The 20234-nt window shown below is 43.1% G+C and overlaps 1 pseudogene; it reads right to left on the bottom strand.

The window, feature by feature from the left end:
• Nucleotides 1-947: 947 nt before the first annotated feature.
• LOC140850258 (small ribosomal subunit protein uS8-like) lies at nt 948-18918 on the bottom strand (annotated as a pseudogene).
• Nucleotides 18919-20234: the final 1316 nt, after the last annotated feature.

Genomic DNA, 20234 nt, shown 5'->3' with positions numbered 1-20234 from the left:
CATCCAGCGTCCCTCAGCCCTGCCCTCTGTCCGTGACCAGAGTGGACTCCGGTCTCAACCAGCACCCACATCCGCTCCCTGCACAACCTCAACTTCAGGCATCCCACACCAGCACCCCCACCTGGGCTTTTCCACATCAATCCATCTGGCATCCCACTCCAGAGATCCTCCAGCCTTACCAGGACCTCCTTTCCATTAATCCAACTGCTTTCCACTCTTTCCACCTCCTTCAGGACCACTCTGCCCTCACCCAGTTTACAACCTGTGGCTGATCACTGCAATTGCTTCCCTGCACCAGTCCTGAACTCCTTCGGCTCCTCTCACTCAGAGGGAGGACCCCCAACTATCTGCCTAATGTGGGCTGTCCCTGCTCAGGTGAGTGGATGGAGAAAAACCCTTAATCATGTTGACGCATCTCCTTGACCTTCAGGACCTTGAACCTCAAGGAGGTGCTAATGTTGTCTGGCAAATTGCTCTAAGAACCTTAAAGCATTTGCTCTTTCAGTATCCTTAAAAAATTGAAATTATAGCAAAAGGTACATAACCTAAAATATACCATTTTAGAGGACACAATTTAGTACTATAAACCATGTTCACAATGTTGTGCGATCATCACCATTTCCAGCTCTCTCCATCTGACATCCCACTGCAGAATTCCTCCCCAGAACTTTTTCATTACCCCAAAGAAACTGTTCACATTACACACTAATTCTCCATTCTCTCCTTTCCTCAGCCCCTGGCAACCACTAATCTACTTTCAGTATGTACAGATTTGTTTATTCTGAACATTTCTTGTAAATTGAATCATACAGTATTTATTTTTTTATATGTGGCTTATTTCACTTAGCATAATATTTTCCAGGATCATGTATAGTTGTAGCATGTGCCAAAATGTCATTTCATTTTTTTTCATTGAGGTATTTTATTTCTATGTGTGTATCACATCCCTAGAAAAAGAATCCCAGAACTTCCTCTCCTGTGTGTTTTTCTTGTGCCTCCTCTTGGTCCACGATGCCAGCTCTGGTTATTGGCACAATAAAACCAAACCACCTGTGATATTCCCCAAATTCCCACCTCTGTGATCATCTATGATCACAAATTTGCCAATGTAATCATGCCTCATTATCACAATTAGAACCTGGAAAATAACTCTGAAGCACAGCCTAACAGGAACTTGACATATGTCTCTCTTTTTGGCATTATTAATGCTTTTGAACTCTTGAGAGCTTTGGCCAGGATGTGCACTTGGCCTGTTCCCTAGACGTTTTAGTACCTTCCTACCTCAAAAGAGAACTAATCAAAAGAAAACTTCACTAGACTCCTATCACCATTAACCCTCATTTTCTCCTATTACATGGTATACCAGTTATCTGCTGCTGTATACCAAAGAGCCCCAAACGTTAAACAACCCTTGTATTATATTCACTGGTCCTGTACATCAGGAATTTGCACAGGGCACAGTAAAAAGAGCTTGTCTCTGCTCTGCGATGTCTGGGGCCTTACCTGGCAAGACTTGTAAACCACCTATGACTTCATGGCTGGTGGCTAGAATCAGCTGGAGGAGGCTTTACTCGTGTCCAGCAGTTGGTGCTGGCAGTTGCTGGCTGGGACCTCAGCTGAGCTTACTGCTGGAACACCTCCATACAACTTCTCTGACTAGCTGATCTTCCTCACAGCACGGTGGCTGAGTGCCAAGAGTGAGTGCCCTAAGAGCAAGTGGAAGTGCCTGCCATTTAATGAGGTAGCCTTGGAAGCTTCACCTCTACTACACTTTATTGGTCAAGGCAGACACAACGTTTTGCCCAGGTTCAAAGAGAGGGAACACAGTGTAGGGATTAAAGATGGTGGAAGGGGAATTCAAGGTGGAAACCTCCTCCCAGGAACACATAGAAGAAGAAAATACAGCAAATGCAATGAAACTTGAAAATGACCCGAAGCCTGAAGGAGAGACCCCCTGCACTGGGGGAAGAAGAGAGGACCACACAGGAAAAGGTAAAGTGGCAAAGCTGAGATTGGGCAAGACCCAAGCCCTCCCCCAATCCCATCCTACAGGCAGGAGAAAGAGGAACAGAGCAGGGAGTCAGTAGAAGCCCAGGAGCGCTGCACACCTGGCCCTGGAGATCTGCTCTGGGAGCACGAGCCCACACTATATTGGGTTCTGGTGACTAGTGGGGCTGGACACCAGGGACAGGTAGAACACTTTAGGAGGCTGAGTCTCCAGCCAGTGTGCTAGTCCAGATTCCCAATGCACAGGCGGCAGTCTGAAAGACTTGCCAGCAGTGGGAGGAATACCAGAAGGGCAAGGGTTGGATAGAATTCTCTCCCCAGGAGAAAGGGAAGAGAGAAGATACCTCCACAGCTCTTTCTTGGCCCAGCAATTCGGGAACTCTCGAGAGCTCCAGACACTCCATCCCCATTGGTGGCAGTGCTGTTCCAGAGGCTCCCCCTGCATGCGTGGCTGTGAGCCAGCCCACTTGGCACAGCAGCAGTATCAGAATTTGCTGCCTGGCAGGCAGAGGGAGACTCTTCTAGCTTCCTTGGCTCCATTTCAGCCCAACCAGGGAGGTGCCCAGAGGAGCCAGCCCCAAGAGCTCCTTCCTCCCTGTGGGTGTCCAAACCTGGTGCTGTGTGTCCAGCTGGGGCAGGGCCACACATCAGTCTGCCCACCCCATTAATCCTACAGCCCTGCCATTACTGCAGGCCAGGTGGAGGGTGTCCCCTCCCACAGCGAGCCCAACAGAGATTCCTGAGGTGATCACAAAGGCAGCAGCTCAAGCACACTGCCCACACAGACTTGGTCCACTACAGACACCAGACAGAAAGGCGCCCCACCCATTGCATGACAGTAGCTGGGGCCACCACAAAATAGAACCAGGCTCTAAAGGGTAAAGAATTTGAGCTTCTGGGCACCAGAGCACACCTTCTTCATAAAGCTATTACTCTATACCAGAAAGCATAACAGAGACATCTAATAGAAAGGAAGAAACACAGAATCCCTGAGAAAATGAGCAGGTAGAGGAAAATGATCTAAACAAAATTACAGGACAGAACCCCAGAAAGAGGGCTAAATGAGACAGTGATTACCAATCTTATTGACAAATATTTCAAAGTAAAAGTCATGAACATGCTCACGGATTTCCAGGAACATATTCAAGATCTCAGGAAGGACTTCAATAAAGAGATAGAAGACATGAAAAAGGGCCACTCAGAGCTGAAGAATACAGTATCTGAGATGAAACCTACAATGGAGGGATTTTAGAGTAGTTTGGTCAGGTAGAGGAAATGGTGAAAGAGTTAGAAATCAGAGAACACGAAAACAAAGAAGCTGAGAAACAGAGAAAAAAAGGATTTCTAGAAGTAGAAGAATGATAAGAGAGTTATGTGACCAATCGAAACAAAACAATCTTTGCATAATAGGGGTACCAGAAGAAGAGAAAGAGAAAGGGTTAAAAACTCTCTTAAGGAAGGAATTCTTGAAAACTTCTCCACTTGAGGAAAGAAATAGACACTCAGGTCATGGAAGTGCAGAGATCCTGTAACAAAAGGAATCCCCCAGCAAGACAACACCACCATAATAATTAAAATTGCAAAGATAAAAGAGAAGGAGAGAGTGTTGAAAGCAGCCAGAGAGAGAGAGAAAAAAGATTACTTATACAGCAAATCCCATCAGGCTATCAGCTGACTTCTTAACAGAAACTCTACAGGCCAGAAGGTAGTGGCAAAATATACTTAATAAATTGAAACACAAGGACCTCCAACCAAGAGTCCTTTACCTTGCAAGATTATCACTTAAATTTGAAGCAGGTATTAAACAATTTCTAGATAAATAAAAGTTGAAGGAATATGCCACCACGAGCTAGTCTTACATAATATAGCAAAGAGACTGCTGTAGATGGAAATGACCCTAAGGCTAAGTAGCTTTCACCAGTGAAAATAAACCCACAGTAAAGGTTGTAGACCAATTACCAAGTATGAAATTAAAGCAAAAAAGAAGCAAAATCAACTATACAGAAAATCAGTCAAGGGATACACAAAAAGTGCAGATGATGACATCTAATATGAAAAATGTGGAGGAGGGAGAAGACGGAAAAGAAAGTACCTTTAGATTGTGTTTGAAATAGTGTAATCAGCAATTTAAGATAGACTATTATGTTGTAAAAAGCTATCTTTGAATCTTTGGTAACCACAAAACTAAAGCCTACAATAAATACACATACACACACACACACAAAAATAAACGTAAAAAAAAGAGAGAAATACAGTTACAACACTAAAGAAAACCATCAATAACACGAGAAAAGTATGAGAGAAATAAATGAACAGATTTAAAAAAAAACAACCAGAAAACAATCAATAAAATGGCAATAAGTACTTATCTATCAATAGTCACTTTAAATGTAAATGGACTGAATGCACCAATGAAAAGACATAGAGTGGCACAATAGATAAAGAAACAAGATCTATCTATAACCTGTCTACAAGAGTCTCATTTCTGACCCAAACACATACACACATTAAAAATGAAAGGATAGCAAAAAGGACTAAAGATGGCCACACTAGAGAAGAGACACAGGCGTCCTCCTAAAACTGGATACAATTAGAAAATTTAATTGGTGCAACTAATCCTGAGAGAGCAACAGGAAAGAGGACAGCATCAGACTGCACATACCTGGAGAAAAGAGCAGACCTCAGAGAATGGGGTAACGTACAAGAGCTGTGGCTCCTCAGGACCCAAGCCCCTCCACTACCCCAGCTCACCAGTGGGAGGAAGAGAAATGGAGCAGGGAGGGAGTGGAAGGCTTGGGACTGCTGAATATCTAGCTCTGGAGATCTGCTCTGTGAGCACAAACCTAAATTTCATGGTGCTTTCATGAGACTCGCTTGACTACTGGGTTTGAAAATTAATAAAGGCAGAGTTCCTGGGGAGACTGAGATTCTGGCCTCTTGTGGAAAGCAGGGATCCATATCTGGCTGCTCTGGGAAAAAACTTATACCTGTGTGCCTTGCCTTCTGGCTCAAGCAGTGGAGACAGACACAGCAGCCAGGAGCCAGGGAACAGCTCTTTCCTACCCCTAGGCACCAGTACCGCTCCCCTGCGACCCCTGACATTGCTTCAGGGGCTCAGCAGCTCCAGAATAGAGCTTCTGGACAGTAGAGGGCACCATGTACAAACATGAACTGCCAAAGGAACCTCATCCAGAGTAAAATTATTAATACAACTCCTGAGAAAGATTTAAATGATAGGGACCTCATGACTCTTCATGAAAGGGAGTTCAAAATAAAAATCATCAACATTCTAATGGAGGGATGGAAAGACATCCAAGAACTCAGGAATGAATTCAGGTCAGAGATCCAATTGTTGAAGAGCACGATGGAGGGTAATAAAAGCAGGTTGGATATGGTGGAGGAGACAATAAATGAAATAGAAACTAGAGAAGAGGGATACAAAGAAGCTGAGGCACAGAGAGAAAAAAGGATCTCTATAAATTAAAGAATACTGAGAGAACTCTATGACCAATCCAAGTGGAACAATATTCACATTATAGGGATACCAGAAGAAGACGAGAGAGAGAGAAAGGGATAGAAAGCGTCTTTGAGGAGGTATTTGCTGAAAACTTCCCCAATATGGTGAAGAAGATAGTCTCTCAGGCCATGGAGATGCACAGATCTCCCAACACAAGGGACCCAAGGAAGACAACACCAAGACACATAGTAATTAAAATGGGAAAAAGATCAAGTAAGGACAGACTGTTAAAAGCAGCCAGAGGCATAAATAAGATCACATATGAAGGAAAGCCCATCAGGCTAACATCAGACTTCTCAGCAGAAACCTTAAAGGCCAGAAGGGAGTGGCATGATGTATTTAATGCCATGAAGAAGAAGGGCCTGGAACCAAGGTTACTTTACATGGCAAGATTATCATTTAACTTTGAAGGATGGATTAAACAATTTCCAGATAAGCAAAAGCTGAGAGAGTTTACCTCCCACAAACCATCTCTGCAGTCTATTTTGAAGGGACTGCTGTAGATGGAAGTGTTCCTAGGGTTGGAATAGCTGTCACCATAGATAATAAAACCATGGTAGGGAGGGTGGAGCAGCTGATTGTGAGGCAAATGCAAAATTAGATTGACTATCCCCAAAGTCAATCAAGGGATAGACAAAAAGTACAGAATTTGATACCTAATATATAAATAATGAAGGAGGAGAAATAGAAAAGAACCTTTAGATTGTGTTTGTAACAGCATACTAAGTGAGTTAAGTTAGACTCTTAGATAGTAAGGAAAGTAACCTGGAACCTTTGGTAACCACGAATCTAAAGCCTGAAATGGCAATAAGTACATACCTATCGATAACCACCCTAAATGTGAATGGACTGAACGCACCAATCAAAAGACATAGAGTAATAGAATGGGTAAAAAAAGAAGACCCATCTATGTGCTGCTTATAAGAGACTCACCTCAAACCCAAAGACATGCACAGACTAAAAGTCAAAGGATGGAAAAAGATATTTCATACAAAAAATAGGGAGAAAAAAGCAGGTGTTGCAGTACTAGTATCAGACAAAATAGACGTCAAAACAAAGAAAGTAACAAGAGATAAAGAAAGACATTACATAATGATAAAGGGCTCTGTCCAACAAGAGGATATAACCATTATAAACATATATGCACCCAATACAGGAGCACCAGCATATGTGAAACAAATACTAACAGAAATAAAGGAGGAAATAGAATGCAGTGCATTCATTTTAGGAGACTTCAACACACCATTCACTCCAAAGGACAGATCCACCAGACAGAAAATAAGAAAGGACACAGAGGCACTGAACAACACAGTAGAACAGATGGACCTAATACACATCTACAGAACTCTACACCCAAAAGCAACAGGATACACATTCTTTTCAAGTGCACATGGAACATTCTCCAGAATAGACCACATACTAGGCCACAAAAAGAGCCTCCGTAAATTCAAAAAGATTGAAATTCTACCAACCAAGTTTTTAGACCACAAAGGTATAAAACTGGATATAAATTGTACAAAGAAAGCAAGAAGGCCCACAAACATATGGAGGCTTAACAACATGCTTCTAAATAGTCAATGGATCAATGACCAAATTAAAATGAAGATCCCACAATATATGGAAATAAATGACAACAACAACACAAAGCCCCAATTTCTGTGGGAAGCAGTGAAAGCAGTCGGAAGAGGAAAGTATATAGCAATCCAGGCATATTTGAAGAAGGAAGAACAATCCCAAATGAATAGTCTAACGTCACAATTATTGAAATTGGAAAAAGAAGAACAAATGAGGCCTAAAGTCACCAGAAGGAGGGACATAATAAAGATCAGAGAAGAAATAAACAAAATAGAGAAGAATAAAACAATAGAAAAAATCAATGGAACCAAGAGCTGGTTCTTTGAGAAAATAAACAAAATAGATAAGTCTCTAGCCAGACTTATTAAGACAAAAAGAGAATCAAAACACATCAACAGGATCAGAAACGAGAAAGGAAACATCACAATGGACCCAACAGAAATACAAAGAATTATTAGAGACTGCTATGAAAACCTATATGCTAAGAAGGTGGAAAACCTAGAAGAAATGGAAAACTTCCTAGAAAAATACAACCTTCCAAGACTGATCAAGGAAGAAACACAAAATCTAGCAAACTAATTACCAGCAAAGAAACTGAAGCAGTAATCAAAAACTACCCAAGAAAAAAACCCCGGGCCAGATGGATTTACCTCGGAATTGTATCAGACATACAGAGAAGATATAATACCCATTCTCAAAGTTTTCCAAAAAATAGAAGAGGAGAGAATACTTCCAAACTCATTCTATGAAACCAACATCACCCTAAAACCAAAACCAGGCAAAGACCCCACCAAAAAAGAAATTAGAGACCAATATCCCTGATGAACATAGATGGAAAAATACTCAATAAAATGTTAGCAAACCGAATTCAAAAACATATCAAAAGGATCATACACCATGACCAAGTGGGACTCATCCCAGAGGTGCAAGGATGGTACAACATTTGAAAGTCCATCCATATCATTCACCACATAAACAAAAAGATGAACAAAAACCACGGGATCATCTCCATAGATGCTGAAAAAGCATTCAACAAAATTCAACATCCATTCATGATAAAAACTCTCAGCAAAATGGGTACACAGGGCAAGTACCTCAACATAATAAAGGGCATATATGATAAACCCACAGCCAACATCATACTGAACAGTGAGAAGCTGAAAGCTTTTCCTCTGAGATCAGGAACAAGACAGGGATGCCCACTCTCCCCACTGTTATTTAACATAGTACTGGAGGTCCTAGCCACAGCAATTACACAAAACAAAGAAATACAAGGAATCCAAATTGGTAAAGAAGAAAAACTGTCACTATTTGCAGATGACATGATATTGTACATAAAAAACCCTAAAGACTCCACTCCAAAACTACTAGAACTGATATCGGAATACAGCAAAGTTAGAGGATACAAAATTAACACACAGAAATCTCTGGCTTTTCTATACACTAACAATGAACCAATAGAAAGAGAAATCAGGAAAACAATTCTATTCACAATTGCATCAAAAAGAATAAAATACCTAGGAATAAACCTAACCAAAGAAGTAAAAGACCTATACGCTGAAAACTATAAGAAACTCTTAAGAGAAATTAAAGAGGACACTAACCAATGGAAACTCATCCTATGCTCTTGCTAGGAAGAATTAATATAATCAAATGGCCATCCTTCCCAAAGCAATATACAGATTTGATGCAATCCCTATCAAATTACCAACAACATTCTTCAACGAACTAGAACAAATAGTTCAAAAATTCATATGGAAACACCAAAGACCCTGAATAGCCAAAGAAATCCTGAGAAAAAAGAATAACGTGGGGGGATCTCACTCCCCAACTTCAAGCTCTACTACAAAGCCATATTAATCAAGACAACTTGGTACTGGCACAAGAACAGAGCCACAGACCAGTGGAACAGATTAGAGACTCCAGACATTAACCCAAACATATATGGTAAATTAATATTTGATGAAGGAGCCATGGACATACAATGGAGAAATGACAGTGTTTTCAACATTTGGTGATGGCAAAAATGGACAGCTACATGTTAGAGAATGAAACTGAATCACTGTCCAACCCCATACACAAAAGTAAATTCAAAATGGATCAAAGACCTGAATGTAAGTCATGAAACCATAAAACTCTTAGGAAAAAACATAGGCAAAAATCTCCTGGACATAAACATTAGTGACTTCTTCATGAACATATCTCCCCAGGCAAGGGAAACAAAAGTAAAAATGAACAAGTGGGACTATATCAAGCTGAAAAGCTTCTGTACAGCAAAGGACACCATCAATTGTAAAAAAAGTTACTTTACAGTATGGGAGAATATATTTGTAAATTACAGATCTGATAAAGGGTTGACATCCAAAATATATAAAGAGCTCACACACCTCAACAAACAAAAAGCAAATAATCCAATTAAAAAATGGGCAGAAGGCCTGAACAGACAGTTCTCCAAAGAAGAAATTCAGATGGCCAACAGACACATGAAAAGGTGCTCCACATCACTAGTTATCAGAGAAATGCAAATTAAAACCACAATGAGAGATCTCTGCACATCAGTAAGGATTGCTACCATCCAAAAGACAAACAACAACAAATGTTGGCGAGGTTGTGGAGAAAGGGGAACCCTCCTACCCTGCTGGTGGGAATGTAAATTAGTTCAACCATTGTAGAAAGCAGTATGGAGGTTCCTCAAAATGCTCAAAATAGACTTACCATTTGACCCAGGAATTCCACTTCTAGGAATTTACCCTAAGAATGCAGCAGCCCAGTTTGAAAAAGACAGATGCACCCCTATGCTTATCGCAGCACTATTTACAATAGCCAAGAAATGGAAGCAACCTAAGTCTCCATCAGTAGATGAATGGATAAAGAAGAAGTGGTCCATATACACAAGGGAATATTATTCAGCCATAAGAAGAAAACAAATCCTACCATTTGCAACAACATGGATGGAGCTAGAGGGTAAGATGCTCAGTGAAATAAGCCAAGTGTAGAAAGACAAACAACAAATGATTTTACTCATCTGTGGAGTATAAAACAAAGGAGAAACTGAAGGAACAAAACAGCAGCAGAATCACAGAACCCAAGAATGGATTAACAGTTGCCAAAAGGAAAGAGACTGGGGAGAATGTAGAGAGGGATAAGGGTTGGGAAGAAGAAAGGGGGTATTATGATTAGCATGTATAATGTGGGGGGTGGCAATGGGGAGGGCTGTGCAACACAGAGAAGACAAGTAGTGATTCTACAACATCTTACTATGCTGATGGACAGTGACTGTAATGGGGTTCGTGGGGTGGGGGGAACTGGCGTAGGGGAAAGCCTAGTAAACATAATGTTCTTCATGTAATTGTAAATTAATGATAACAAAATTTTTTAAAAAAAGAAAAAATAAAGGATGGAAAAAGATATTCCATGCAAATAATAGGGAGAGAGAAGCAGGATTATATAAATTACACAAAGGAGACAAAACGACCTGCAAACACATGAAGGCTGAAGAGCATGCTTCTAAATAATCAATGGATCAATGAAAAAATTAAAAAAGAAATCAAGGAATACATGGAGAAAAATGAAAACAAAACACAACAGCCCCAAATCTGTGGGATATGGCAAAGGCAGTTCTAAGAGGAAAGTACACAGCAATAAAGCTCACCTCAAGAAACAAGAACAATCCTAAAAAAACAGTCTAAAATCATAACTAAAGAAACTAGAAAAAGAAAGACAAATGATACCTGAAGTCAGTGAAGGAGGGACATGACAGTGAAGGAAGGAGATCAGCACATAAATAAATAAATTGAGAAGAATAAAACAATAGAAAAACCAATAAAACCAGGAGCTGGTTCTTTGAGAAAATGAACAAAATAGATAGACCCCTAGCCAGACTTATCAAGAAAAAAGAGAGTGTACACAAATAAACAGAAATGGAAATGAAGAAGGAATAATCACAACGGATACCACAGAAACACAGTTAGTAGAGAATACCATGAAAAATTATTTGCCAAAAATTGGACAACATAGAAAAAATGGACAAGTTCCTAGAAAAATACAACCTTCCAAGACTGACCCAGGAAGAAACAGAAACTCTGAACAGTCTCATTACCAGCAATGAAGTAGAACTGGTAGTGAAAGAAAAAAAAGTCCCCCAGAAGAAAACTCCAGTGCCAGACTGTGTCATAGCCAAATTCTACCAAGTACTTAAAGAATAGCTAATACCCACCCTTCTTAAAGTACTCCAAAAACTAGAAGAGGAGGGAATACTTTCAAACTCATTCTGTGTGGCCAGCATCACTCTAATAACAAAACCAGACAAAGACACCACAAAAAGATAAAATTACAAACCAATATACCTGATGAACATAGATGCAAAAATACTCAACAAAATATTAACAAACTGAATAAAAAAAAACATCAAAAAGGCCATCTATCATGACTAAGTCGGATTTATTCCAGGATGCAAGCATGGTACAATATTCACATATCCATCAATATCATACACCACAATAACAAAAAGGAGGATAAAAATCACATGATCATCTCTGTAGATGCTGTAGAAGCATTTGACAAAATTCAACATCCATTCATGATAAAAACTCTCAACAAAATGGGTATAGAGATTACTCAACATAATAGAGGCCATATACAACAAACCCACAGCTAACATAATATCTAACAGCAAAAAGCTGAAAGCTTTTCCTCTAAGATTAGGAACAAGACAAGGATGTCCACTCTCACCATTGTTATTCAACATAGTACTGGAGGTCCTGGAGACAGCAATCAGACAACACAGAGAGATAAAAGGCATCCAAATAGGTAAGGAAGTGATAAAACTCTCACTATTTGCAGATGACATGATATTATACATAGAAAACCCTGAGAAAAACTAGTAGAACTAATAACTGAACTCAGCAAAATTGTAGGATACAAAATTAATACACAGAAATCTGTTGCATTCCTATATACAGACAACAAACTAGTGAGAAGAGAAAACAGGAAAACAACTCTATTTACAACTACATCAAAAAGAATAAAATACCTAGGAGTAAACCTAACCACAGAGGTGAAAGACCTATACTCTGAAAACTACAAGACACTCATGAGAGAAATTATAAAAGACACCAAAAAAAGGACATGTATCCCATGCTCATGGGTAAGAAGAATTAATATTGTCAAAATGGCGATCCTGCCCAAAGCAATTTACAGATTCAATGCAATCCCAATCAAAATACCAACAGCATTCTTCAATGAACTAGAGTAGTTTAAAATTCATATGGAACCACAAAAGACCCTGAATAGCCAAAGCAATCCTGTGAAAGAAGAGCAAAGCTGACGAGATTACACTCCCTGACTTCAAACTCTACTACAAAGCTCCAGTAATCAAAACAAATTGGTACTGGCACAAGAACAGACACATAGATCAATGGAACAAAATAAAGAGGCCAGAGATAAACCCATGCATATATGGCCAATTAATATACAATAAAGGAGCCATTTATATACAACAGGGGAAAGACAGTCTCTTCAGCAAACTGGACAGCTACATGTAAGAGAATAAAACTTGGATTCTTGCCTAACTCCATACATAAAAATAAACATGAAATGGATCAAATACCTGAATGTAAGTCATGAAACCATAAAACTCTTAGAAGAAAATGTAGGCAAAAATCTCTTGAATATAAGCATGAGCAATGTTTTCCTGGATGCATCTCCTTGGGCAAGGGAAACAAAAAATGAACAAGTGGGACTACATCAAACTAAAATGCTTCTGTGCAGCAAAGGACACCATCTACGGGAAAAAGGATGGACTGTGAACAGCACCAAGGTTCAGGGACCTGGATTGTCTGTGAAATTCTTGGGGGTTGTCTGGTTAGGTAAAACTAAAGTTGTTCCTGAAGCAGTCATAGACAAAGTCCAGGCTTTCCCCACCCCTACCACTGTGGCTGTATTACAAGAGTTTTTGGGTGTTTTGGGCTACTGGAGTGTGTTTATCCCACAGTTGGCACAAATTCTGAAGACCTTATACTGGTTGGTATGAAAGGGCATCAGGTGGGACTGGGATGAGGTATATGCAGCTGCTTTTACTGCTGCCAAGTGGGCAGTTAAGTCTGTACAGGTCTTGAATGTAATGGACCCATCAAGGCTCTGTGATCTAGATGTTCATGTAACCGAAGATAGTTATGGATGAGTGGGCACGCCAACCTATTGGATTCTGGTCAGAACTATGGAAAGGAGCAGAGGTCTGGTACACCTTGATAGAGAAGCAACTGGCTGCTCCACGCCTTGCTGGCTATGGAGCCCATCACTGGAACCACTCTGACCGAGGTAATAACCACCTATCCCATTGTGGAGTGGGTATGAGACTGGACCCAAAGGCCACAGAGTGGCATGGCACAGACACCTACACTGGCCATAGGGGAGCATTTTTACAGTAGGTGGCACCCTCTCTACCAGCCCTTAAGTGGAGAACTCAAATGCTTACTGGGGCCAGTGACCTATACCAGTGGAAAGCAAAAAGAACTTGCTTTTGAGCCATTGGTTGCCAAGAGTCCTTATCAGGAGGAAAAAGTCCCCCTATACCTGAAGTTGCTTGGTACACAGATGGCTACAGTCATGGGCAGCCCCCAAAGTAGAGGGCTGTGGCTTTCCATCCTAAGACTGAGACAATATGGATGGAGAATGGAGAGAGGAAGAACAGTCAATGGGCTAAGTTGTGGGCAGTATGGCTTGTGATCACCCAGGAGCCTTCCCCAAAGTTGTCTGCACTGACAGCTGGGCCGTATATCGAGGCTTGACCATGTGGCTACCGACATGGTATCATGCCACCTTGGATGGTCACCAGCCCCTTTAGGGGCAACAGTTGTGGCAAGACCTATGGGCCTCTGGTCAGACTAAGACAGTTACCGTATATCCTGTGTCTGGCCATTTGCCTTTGGCATCCCCAGGGAATGATGAAGCAGACACATTGGCCCAGGTGCACTGGCTACAAGGAAAGCCTGCCTCTAATGTGGCCCAAAGGCTACACAAGCATTTGCTGCACATGGAGCAAAAGACAATGTGGGCTGTAGTACGTAGGTGGGGCTTGCCATTGATCTTTGAAGAGGTCAGCAGAGCCCGGAAGGAGTGCCTTGTGTGCTGTAAAGGGTCTTACACCGAGTCCCACAGCAACATGGGACAATAGTAAGGGGGCCAGTACCCCTTGTCAGTTGGCAAATAGACTATATGGAGCCTCTGCCCATATCAGAAGGATATCTGTATGCCATGACTTGTGTGGACAAGTCTACTGGACTTGCTTGCTTTTCCTACATGTTGTGCAGATCAGCAAACCATCAAGAGGGGGCTGAAGCATCTCTTTGCAGCCTATGGCCTGACAGAGGTGACTGAGAGCGATCAGGGTACCCACTTTACTGGACATGCATTACAGGAATGGGTGCAGCAATTAGGAATAAAGTGGAAATTTCATGTACCATATAATCCTACTGGGGCAGGCATGATAGAGAGGCACAACGGTTTGTTGAAATCTGGCCTGAAGTCAGACAGCAAAAGCCTACGGGATTGGTCGGTTTGCCTCTGAACAGTGCTGTGGCATTTGAATGAGAAGCCATGTAAAGGAGCTTTGAGCCCTGTGGATATTCTCACACACCTTGCTGCCTCACCTATACAATTGTACATCCAAACCAAATTAGAGTTATTGAAACTAGGATATGGCCAGCACAGCAACATACTACTGCCAGCCTCTACTGCACTGAACCCTGGAGACACTGTTAAATGGACCTGGCCCTGGACATTTTGACACATGGCCCAGTGATGGCTGGCAATTCTGGCACCTTGGGGAAAGACCTGGAAGCTGGCCTCCTGTGTATTCCTGGAGTAACAGCTGAATGGCCCCCAAGGTCACAGCAGTGTACCCAAAACATCCAGAAGGTAAGAGCGTTTTACGGGGAAGTTTTGTTTTATCTTTATGGCCAGTGCATGTACGTCCTGTAGTCCTATATATCCACCCATCTGTAACTCCCACTGGGAGGGGGGTGAAAGTCTGGTATACTAGAGCAGGACAAGATCCCATTCCTGCCACTGTTTTATCACAGGACAACTCTCTTGCATGTATCCTACCTGATGGACAAGATTTACCTATGCTGGCGTCATTAAAACATGTATCTTATAGCCCTTAAGGTTATTTTCTCCTACAGTCCTCGTGGCCTGAATGGGCCCCCCTGGGTGCAGCTGCTGCATGATGATTGCTCTGAACCCTGCACTACTGCCTGCCTATTGACTGCCTATGGAATGGACGAGCTATGGACTTAATCTGCATAAGACTTTGAACCTAGCTGAATCCTCCTGCTAGAGGATTGTCATGATTCTATTGCTGTTGCTATTGTTATGTCATTAGTCTGGTCACAGTGATCCAGTTTTCTCACCCAGGGACCATTGCGGAAGAAGGGGAACAAGTAGATTGTAAGGCGAGATTCCTGGATGGGTGGCATGTGGGTAAAATTGTAACATTTCCAGAATATCTCTCCTGGCTTGGAGTTATTTGCATATCCTCAGGGGTGGAGGGAAGTTCATCTCCATGTCAATGAGTAATTACTTGGAAAACCGTGGGTGTGTCTGAATGTGAGAGTTTAAAGGGAGGAGCTGGCTTGCTCGTTATTTTGCTTTTTCCAGAGCAGAGGAGAGATGTGGTCCTGGATTGCATTTTATTAACAATAAATGTGTTTTAAACTTTATTTCTCCCTTTGACTGATTTCGGTTCTTAGAGGTATTTTGCCCTGGGATATCCTCTCCCCGGACTTACAAGGGGACAGACTGTGATCACCCAGAGCGGACAGCGCTGGGATGGAGGGAGTCCAGGGGGTTGCAGGAGACTGGAGGGACATCAGACCCAGCCTGAGGGTCCGGAGGACTGTTCAGCGGGTCTCTGAATCAGAATCTAAAGATCTTGGTTAAATGAAGAGAAAGGTGTGTGGAAAAAAGGGAGGATGAGACAGGACTTAGAAGCTCAGGATGGATCAGATCATAGGGCCAGTAGCCTAGAGTTTTCAAACTGCTTTGAATTTAAGACTCTTAACACACAGCAGAATGTATATTTTACTTACAACACAGTACGTGTATGTACAAGCATGGTCACACTCACGTGAATTAAAATTTCATGAAACAAAGAGCTTCTGCAATATGCTCTGATATTTAATATTTTTCTAATTAGATGCTTGAGAGCAATTACTTTATTTCCTGTCCTACCAATAGGTTAACACAGGAAGTTTGAAAATATAGGTGACCAGAGTGTACTAAGAACCCCTGGACTCTGATCAAAGGAGCAGAATTCTACAATCAGCAAAGTGTGACCGCCTCTAGGGATGTTCACCAATATTCCCATTCTCCTCTCCTACTCGGCAGGTGGTCCGAATTTACTTCCCTCCATTTCGAAGTAGCCTGGGAGCCCAGGAATCTGCATTCAAACATGCAAAGGGAGCTGTGAGACAGGAAGTTTGAGAAACAGTGACACAGGTGATGAACTATGAGAGGACAGGGCAGAGCCCCCCTTGGCCATCACTGTAACCCCAGCAGGACCCACCACAGGGCCGGGCACTTTGGTAAAACATGTTCAGAGAATGGTTTTAACTTCAGCCTTTTTATTTCACGTACCTGATCTGGCCCATCCCCACCACACTGGCCTCATTTCTTGGCAGATTTCCCCTTGAATTTTCCTCTCCAACCAAATGGGACTATTCTTGGTTTCATGCATTTCTCACCTGTGTCCTCTGCATATACCCTGTTCCTCTTCCTTTCACTGATCAGTTCTGACATCCTTCAAAATGTAGCTGAGATACCCCTTCTTCCAGGAAGCCCTCCTTGACCTCTCTTCCCAGGCTGGGCTTCCCCTCTGAGCTCCTCCCTCACAACCCTTCTGTGGGTCATCTCTGTCTGCGCCTCACTGGACTATGAGCCCAGGGTGGCAGGAGTTAGTTCAGTTTCAGTCACAGCTAGGTTCCCAGTACCACCCAGTGCAGGACTGGGCAGACAGAAGGTACTCAGAAAAGATTTGCTGAACACACGGATGCACATCTGAGGGAGGAGGAGAGGCCGTATCCTCTGGGGGCTCCTGATCACAGGTCTGATGGAGAAGGCTGAAGGCCTGGGCATTGCTCAGTCCCCATCTGTTGTCAGATACCAGTCTTCTCCAGGAGGACACCCTCCAGAATGATACCCATTTCACAGGTGGGAAATTGAGGCCAGGAAGGGCCTTTCTGTTTTGTGGAGCCCAGATTTCCCACTGCTCAGTCCAGCCTCCTATGGTCCTTCTCACCTCTTCTCACCTTTTTCCCAGAGCCCCAGGCCTTTTCTTCTTTTTTTCCAATGATGAAATCTGAATCTGGGTAGGAGGTTTGACTGAGTGGGAGGACAGCTGGCTGAGACCAGTTGGTATATTTTCTTCTCTAAACCTGAGGAGGGCAGGGGGTGGGACACTCCTGGCCAATCTGGGACCATACCCCAAAGGCTGACCTCTTGGCCCAGATCCATCCCACACTCTCTGCAGGTTCTGGGATTCAGGAGTCCCTGAAACCTGCAGCCTCCTCCTTGCACCTCTCCTCCCTGCCTGGGCTGCTTCTTCATACCCTGGGGCCTTGATCACTGGGAGGGTTGCCAGAAGCTTCCCTGCCCCAAGCCAGGCCACCTGCTACTGCAAGCCCTGAAATCAGTTGCTGGGGCCCACCTGGTGCCTCTCAGGCTCCCTGTGCCCTGTGGGCCCTGGGACTTGAACACTCCTGGGAGGGGAGCCCAAGTCTGTGTCTGAGGGAAAGTATGAAAAAGGCCTTTTTGATTTTATTTTAGATAAAATGTTGATCTCAAAAAGTCTTCACTGCCGAAGGCACCCTGACTCTGTGGTTTTCCAGGCACCACTGCAGTTACTTAACACACAAAAACTTGGTTCACTTCCCATGATCTCTGAGGCAGACACTACGACTATTCCCATTTCACAGTTGAGCAAACTGCAAAGCCACAGCTTTCCTCTTTGAAGGAAGCACTTTGGGCAGGGTCTATGTATTCTTGTAGAGACACTCAGAGCATTTGAAACAGAAGCTGCTACATATTCATCTGTTTGTCCCCATAGACGGTAAGGTGCCCTGTCCTATACACTTCCTGAACCTTAAGTTTTCCTCCCTAACAGTATTTTCTGACCACCTGATTTATTACTGAAACGGGCCCTCAGCCCAGTTCCACATCTGTCTCATTCCATCTGACGTCTCTCAGCACTTTGTTCTGTGGATGTGGTTTGTTAAATGATTGAGGGAATGAATTAGTGAAACAGACAGGTGCCTAGTTGAAGCGTTTGGACTTTATTCTGAGGGAAGATGCCGGGGCCACTCAGCGGGTGGGGGTGACTAGGTTAGATCTTGGGAACATTCCAGGCTCTTCTAAACTCTGGACTGTTGCCTGTAGTGTTCTCTTTGCCTGGAATACACATTTCTGGGCTTGGTCTAATCCCTCCCTATCCCAGCTGTAATGCCTCCTCTTCCAGGAAGCCCTCCCTGAACCCCAGGCCAAGTCAAACATCCCTCCCTCGTTCCACTCTCCCAGCCCTGTTCACTCTGCATCATTACTCTCTGGGGATGGGTCTGTCTTGGACACCACTGGGTCCCTGGCACCACCCATTTGTGCTCAGAATAAATGATGGTCCATTGAAGGAAATGTCTGTATGTGGGAAGGAGCCAAATGCAGGGGTTGCGATGGTAACCAATAGGCGTTCACAGCATGGACCAGGACCACAGATACCTGAGTTCAAATCTACTGGCCAGGTAGAGGTTCTGGGCTACCACCACCCTCATTACCCCTTTCTGCTACCAAATCTGTTAAATGGGAGAGTGAGGTCCCAAGGCTTAGTGGAGATAACACCAAACAGCACTTCAAACGGGGGGGGGGGGGGGGGCCCATCCTATTGCTGGCTGACAGCTTTGAAACTGCTCTTTGCTGTCACTGTAATTTTCTTCCCATACTGTACCAGTGGGCTCCTTCCTGTCATTCAGGTCTCACTGCAAATGTTACCTCCTCAAAGTGGCCCATCTCTCTCTTTCATGCAACGCCTGAGCTTTCTCCAGAACTTACACCACCTGACAACCCCAGTTCATCTCCTTGTGTCTTCTCACTAGAAGGCTGGCAAGGAGCTTTGTCTTTCTTTTCTTTTTCTTCCTCTCACTGCTGAATCCCCAGCACCTTGGAAAGCACTTGGCCTTTAGTAAGTGCTCAAGAAATATTTAGAGAATGGAGGAATACTCAGGAATTGTGCCCTCATATTTTGTATCCAGGGTCACAGCGTGCATGATCAAATTTTTATGCTCATTTTGACTCTAAGACAAATGGAACTGATGTTAGGCTGTGAAGGGGTGGAGCCGGGATCTGCACCCATGTCTTTACGGCTCTAGGGCCCACACTCTTAGTGTCCAGCAGAGAACCAAGCACACTAGGCTTTAACAAGAGTTTGTTGAATGAATATGGCTTCAGAATTCAGTGTGGGATAGAGGTGGGTGGTGTTAAGAATGGGTGGATTTGGGAGGGGAGAGTATCTGAGAGACACAGGAGGTCTTCAGGGCTGCGGCCTGCTCTTGATGCCTCAGCTTCTACAGGGAGTCACCACAAGCTCTCAAACTCCTTTCAGAAGGTCTCGGACTGGCAGTGACCAGGAGGGAAAGCTCACCACTAGGGCCCAGCAGTGTCTGGAGCTGGTCCGGGCCTCAACCATATTCTTCAATAACAACGATAATAGCAGTCATCTTAGCAGTACTGCTTAACTTTATTAAGGGCTACCCTGTACCCTGCCTGAATGTTTTGAGCATATCTCATTTGATCTACACAACACCCAAGGAGTTTTGCTCTATTATTCTTCCTCCCACTCTACAGATATGGAAACTGAGGCTCACTGAGGTTGTGGCTTGCCTGAGGCCCCATAGCTGCTGCAGGAGTAAGTTTCTCAGGTTATCGTTATCTCTAATCTTGGAGCAAGTGTGAAAACCTGAAATGTTGTCAGATAACAGGACTGGTGGGGAAGGAAGTAGGATTTCAGCACTGCTATGCAGAGCAGGGAGTCATGATTGATTCACTGGAAACAACAAGTGACCAAAAAGGATTTAGGGAGGCAGCCCTGCAG

Source organism: Manis javanica, chromosome 6, assembly GCF_040802235.1.
Source record: "Manis javanica isolate MJ-LG chromosome 6, MJ_LKY, whole genome shotgun sequence".
In the NCBI taxonomy this organism is placed as follows: domain Eukaryota; kingdom Metazoa; phylum Chordata; class Mammalia; order Pholidota; family Manidae; genus Manis; species Manis javanica.
This window is presented reverse-complemented; position numbering and strand designations above follow the sequence as displayed.